The sequence below is a fragment of the Triticum aestivum genome, chromosome 3D (assembly GCF_018294505.1).
Source record: "Triticum aestivum cultivar Chinese Spring chromosome 3D, IWGSC CS RefSeq v2.1, whole genome shotgun sequence".
In the NCBI taxonomy this organism is placed as follows: domain Eukaryota; kingdom Viridiplantae; phylum Streptophyta; class Magnoliopsida; order Poales; family Poaceae; genus Triticum; species Triticum aestivum.
The window spans coordinates 289,251,365-289,257,364 of record NC_057802.1 but is presented as its reverse complement, the minus strand read 5'-3'; positions in this window follow the sequence as shown (position 1 = coordinate 289,257,364).

The following is a 6,000-nucleotide window of genomic DNA, read 5'->3' as shown; positions in this document are numbered from 1 at the left end:
GAGAGCTCTGGCGATCCCAGTGCCGGCAATAAAGCCAAAACTGAGGGCCCCGACAAGGGAGCTGCCACTTGCACTGATTGCCGGGAGGCCGCGGCAGCAGAGAAGGCCGGCAATCCGACGGTCCATACTGCAAGATCCACCGCACCAAAGGCCATGATCTCCAAGAGTGCCACCAAGTTGAGCAGCTTGTTAAGAAGAAGAAGGCCGAATATGAGAAGTGCGACAGGGAGAGAGGCCAAGAGGGTGCTGGCGGGGAAGGCCGTGGTGGTAGAGGAGGCTGCCGCGGCAAGACCCCACAGCAAAAGGAAAAACCTACTAGAGGCTGTGAAAAGAAGGAGATGATGGGAGTGATGAAGAGGATGGGGAAGAAACCAGCGAGCAAGAGTTCCAAAAGGCAACTGAAGCCATGTGTATTGATGGGGGTGCATCCTTGCACTCCTCCCATCACCAGCTCAAACGGTGAGCGCATGAGGTCAATGCCGTGGAGCCAGCTGCAGACTCCCAAAAGCCACTCAAATGGCCCAGCATGCCTATCATCTTTGATGAGGAGGATCGCCCTAATCGTACCACTGCGATTGGGTGCTTGTCGTTGTTGGTTTTCCCAACAATCTGCAACCTCAAAGTATCAAATATGCTAGTTGACGATGGGGCTGGGCTGAACTTAATCTCCCCCAAAGTGGTTGGCAAGCTACAGATCCCTGATGAAGAGCTCAAGGCTACAGACACGTTTCAAGGAATCAACCCCGGTAGGAGCCGGCCCAAAGGGAAGATTACACTACCTGTGACATTTGGCGGGGAGCTGAACTACTGGACCGAGAGGGCCGTGTTTGACGTTGTTGGTCTTCCTTTGCCTTACAATGGAATTCTTGGTCGTCCAGCCCTGGCAAAATTTATGGCAGCATCCCGTTATGCCTACAACATCTTGAAGATGATAGGGCCGATGGGTATCGTTTCCATTTCGCCAGGCAAGAAAGATGCAATCATATGTGTGGACAAGATGTATCGAGACATGGTAGCAGCTCAGGCCGTGGAGACCCCAGCTCCTGCCAAGGAATTCAAGAAAGGGAAGAAAGCTACCAGGGACGCCGGGAAGGACTCCAGGAAGCACGCCTCTTTGGAGTGCGTTGCGCCTGTTGATGACAAGCCGGAGAGTTCCACTAGCAAGAGGCAAAAGGTTGCTTCACCTGCTGTGAAGAGGGTCCCGACAAGGCAGGATGGTGCTAACGGTACATTCACCATTAGCGCCACCCTCGATGACAAATAGGAAATCACGCTCATTGCCTTCCTACAGGCGAATGTCGATGTGTTTGCTTGGCAACCATTTGACATCCCCGATGTTGCCAAGGAGGTAATCGAGCACCACCTTGCTGTCTGCCCTCATGCTCGGCCCGTCAAGAATAAGGCCAGAAAGCAAGAAATAGAGCGGCAATAGTTTATTGCCGAGGAAATCAAGAAACTTGAAGCGGCTAGTTTTGTCAGAGCGGTGCTGCATCCAACTTGGTTGGCAAACCCAGTGGTGGTGCGCAAGGCAAACGGGAAATGGAGGCTCTGCATTGATTTCACTGACTTGAACAAAGCATGTCCAAAGGATCCTTTCACCCTGCCCGCATTGACCAAATTGTTTATTCTACTTTCGGGTGTGATTTGCTTTCCTTCTTGGATGCATACTCTGGGTACCATCAGATATTCATGGCCAAGGAAGATGAAGAGAAAACCGCGTTCATAACTCCATGTGGCACAAACTGCTTTGTATGAATGCCTTTCGGGTTAAAGAGCGCCGGATCCACTTTTGCGAGAGTAGTACAGATTGGTTTCGAATGCCAGCTGCACAGGAACGTAGAATCTTATATGGATGATATAGTGGTCAAGACCAGAGAAAGATCAACACTCATTCAAACCTGGAAGAGACCTTTGCAAACTTGCGCAAGATCAATTTGAAGCTAAACCCTGAGAAGTGTGTGTTTGGCGTCCCATCCAGCAAGCTCCTTGGTTTCTTTGTGTCCCAATGGGGAATAGAGGCCAATCCCGATAGGATCAAAGCAATCGAGCAAATACAAGCACCCAAGACTGTCAAGGATGTGAGGCGTTTGACTGGATGCATTGCCGCATCGAGTAGGTTCATCTCCAAGTCTGCCGAGCGTGCCTTGCCCTTCTTCAAAATTTTGAAGAAGGCAGGCCCGATGAAGTGGACCCCAGAAGCAGAAGCAGTGGTGCAAGACCTGAAAACTTACCTTTCCTCTGCTCCCACCTTAGTCGCGCCTAAACCACTAGAGCCGTTGCTGCTATATCTAGCTGCAACGAATGAAGTGGTTAGTGCAGCGCTCGCGGCACAGCGAGAAGTGGATGAGGAAGAAACTGTAGCAACTGATCCTTCCGGAGATAGAACCGAGGCACCCACGGCAGGACTTGACACAAACCAAGGAGAGGCAAGGCTAACCAGCGAGGATAATTCCAAGACCGCAGGAAGGAAGAAAGTGGTGCAGCGACCAGTGTACTTTGTCAGCTTCCTGTTATAGGGGGCCAGGTCGAGGTACTCTGGGGTGCAAATGCTGATCTTCGGCCTTATTATGGCCTCGAGGAAGCTGCGCCACTACTTCCAAGCCCACGTGATCACACTTGTCACCTGTTTTCCACTGCAACACGTATTGAGGAACCACGAAGCCACGGGCAGAATAGTAGAGTATGTTGGGGAACGTAGTAATAATTCAAAATTTTCCTACGTGTCACCAAGATTAATCTAGGAGATGCTAGCAACAAGAGAGAGGGAGTGCATCTTCATACCCTGGAAGATCGCTAAGCAGAAGCGTTACAAGAACGCGGTTGATGGAGTCGTACTCGCGGCGATTCAAATCGTGGAAGATCCGATCTAGCGCCGAACGGACGGCGCCTCCGCGTTCAATACATGTACAGCCCAGGGACGTCTCCTCCTTCTTGATCCAGCAAGGGGAGAGGAGAAGTTGAGGGAGAACTCCAGTAGCACGACGGCGTGGTGGTGATGGAGCTCGTGGTTCTCCGGCAGGGCTTCGCCAAGCACTATGGAGGAGGAGGAGGTGTTGGAGGAGGAGAGGGCTGCGCCAGGGAAGGGGGTGCGTCTGCCCTCTCTCTCCCTCACTATATATAGGGAGAAGGGGGGAGGAAGAGGCGCCCTAGGGTTTCCCTAGGGGAGGGGCGGCGGCCACAGGGGAAACCCTAGATGGGTTTGGGCGCCCCCACCCCTCGGAAACTTGCCCCCCAAGCCGGGAGGGGTGGCTGCCCTTGGGGAGGCGCCCCCACCTCTCCACGTTACGTGAGATGGGGTGGGAGGGGCGCACAGCCCCTTAGTGGGCTGATGTGCCCCCTCCCCTTGGCCCATAAGGCCCCCAACGCTTGCCAGGGCCTCCGAAACCCCTTTCGGACACGCTGGTCGTCACCCGGTACCCCCGGAACAATTTTGGACTCCAATACCCTTCGTCCAATATATCGATCTTCACCTCCGGACCATTCTGGAGTTCCTCGTCAAGTCCGGGATCTCATCCGGGACTCCGAACAACCTTCGGTAACCACATACTATTTCCCATAACAACTCTAGCGTCACCGAACCTTAAGTGTGTAGATCCTGTGGGTTCGGGAACCATGCAGACATGTCCGAGACGTTCTCCGGCCAATAACCAACAGCGGGATCTGGATACCCATGTTGGCTCCCACATGTTCCACGATGATCTCATCGGATGACCCACAATGTCGGGGATTCAATCAATCCCGTATCCAATTCCCTTTGTCTATCGGTATGTTACTTGCCCGAGATTCGATCATCGGTATCCCCATACCTCGTTCAACCTCGTTACCGGCAAGTCTCTTTACTCGTTCCGTAATGCATGATCCCGTGGCTAACTCCTTAGTCACATTTAGCTCATTATGATGATGCATTACCGAGTGGGCCCAGAGATACCTCTCCGTCATACGGAGTGACAAATCCCAGTCTCGATTCGTGCCAACCCAACAGACACTTTCGGAGATACCTGTAGTGCACCTTTATAGTCACCAGTTACGTTGTGATGTTTGATGCACCCAAAGCACTCCTACAGTATCCGGGAGTTGCACAATCTCATGGTCTAAGGAAACGATACTTGAAATTAGAAAAGCTCTAGCAAACGAACTACACGATCTTGTGCTATGCTTAGGATTGGGTCTTGTCCATCACATCATTCTCCTAATGATGTGATCCCGTTATCAACGACATCCAATGTCCATGGTCAGGAAACCATGACCATCTATTGATCAACGAGCTAGTCAACTAGAGGCTTACTAGGGACATGTTGTGGTATATGTATTCACAAATGTATTACGGTTTCCGGTAAATACAATTATAGCATGAACAATAGACAATTATCATGAACAAGGAAATATAATAATAACCATTTTATTATTGCCTCTAGGGCATATTTCAAACAGTCTCCCACTTGCACTAGAGTCAATAATCTAGTTCACATTGCCATGTGATCAACACTCATAGTTCACATCGCCATGTGACTAACACCCAAGAGTTTACTAGAGTCAATAATCTAGTTCGCATGCCATGTGATTAACACTCAATGAGTTCTAGGGTTTGATCATGTTATGCTTACGACAGAGGTTTTAGTCAACGGGTCTGCAACATTCAGATCCATGTGTTCTTCGCAAATCTCTATTTCATATTGTAGATGTTGCTACTATGCTCCACTTGGAGCTATTCCAAATGGTTGCTCCACTATACGTATCCAGTTTGCTACCCAGAGTCATCCGGATAGGTGTTAAAGCTTGCATCGACGTAACCCTTTACGTCGAACTCTTCATCATCTCCATAATCGAGAAAACATTTCCTTATTCCCAAGGACAATTTTGATCGCTGTCCAATGATCCATTCCTAGATCACTTTTGTACCCCCTTGCCAGACTCGTGGCAAGGCACATATCAGGTGCGGTACACAGCATGGCATATTGTATAGAGACTATGGCTAAGGCATAGGGGACAACCTTCGTCCTTTCTCTTTCTTCTGCCGTGGTCGAGCTTTAGGTCTTAACTTCACACCTTACAACTCAGGCAAGAACTCCTTCTTTGACTGATCCATTTTGAACTCCTTCAAAATCACATCAAGGTATGTGCTCTGTGAAAATCTTATCAGGCGTCTTGATCTATCTCTATAGATCTTGATACCCAACATGTAAGAAGTTTTACACAGGTCTTCCTTTAAAAAACTCCATTCAAACAACCCTTTATGCTTTCTAGAAATTCTACATCATTTCTGATCAACAATATGTCATCCACATATATTTATCAAAATGTTGTAGTGCTCCCACTCACTTTCTTGCAAATACAAGTTTCTTGCAAACTTTGTATAAACCCAAATGCTTTGATCACCTCATCAAAGCGTATGTTCCAACTCCGAGATGCTTGCTCCAGTCCATAGAAGGACTGCTGGAGTTTGCATACTTTTTAGCATCCTTAGGATTGACAAAACCTTCTGGTTGTATCACATACAGCCTTTCCTCACGGAAACCGTCAAGGAAACTTTGTTTTGACATCCATCTGCCAGATTTTGTAAATAATGCAGCAACTGCTAACATAATTTTAACAGACTTTAGCATCGCTATGATTGAGAAAGTCTCATCATAGTCAACTCCTTGAACTTGTCGGAAACTTCTTTGAGACAAGTCGAGCTTCACAAATGGTGACATTACCATCAGCGTCTGTCTTCTTCTTAAAGATCCATTTATTCTCAGTGGCTTGCCGTTCACCGGGCAAGTCCACCAAAGTCCATACTTTGTTCTCATACATGGATCCTATCTCGGATTTCATGGCTTCCAGCCATTTGTTGGAATCCGGGCCCACCATCGCTTCTTCATAGCTCATAGGTTCATTGTTGTCCAACAACATGACCTTTAAGACAGGGTTACCACTGAGAAGTTGTACACACCCTTGTCGACCTACGAGGTTTGATAGTAATTTGATCTGAAGCTTCATGATCATCATCATTAGCTTTCT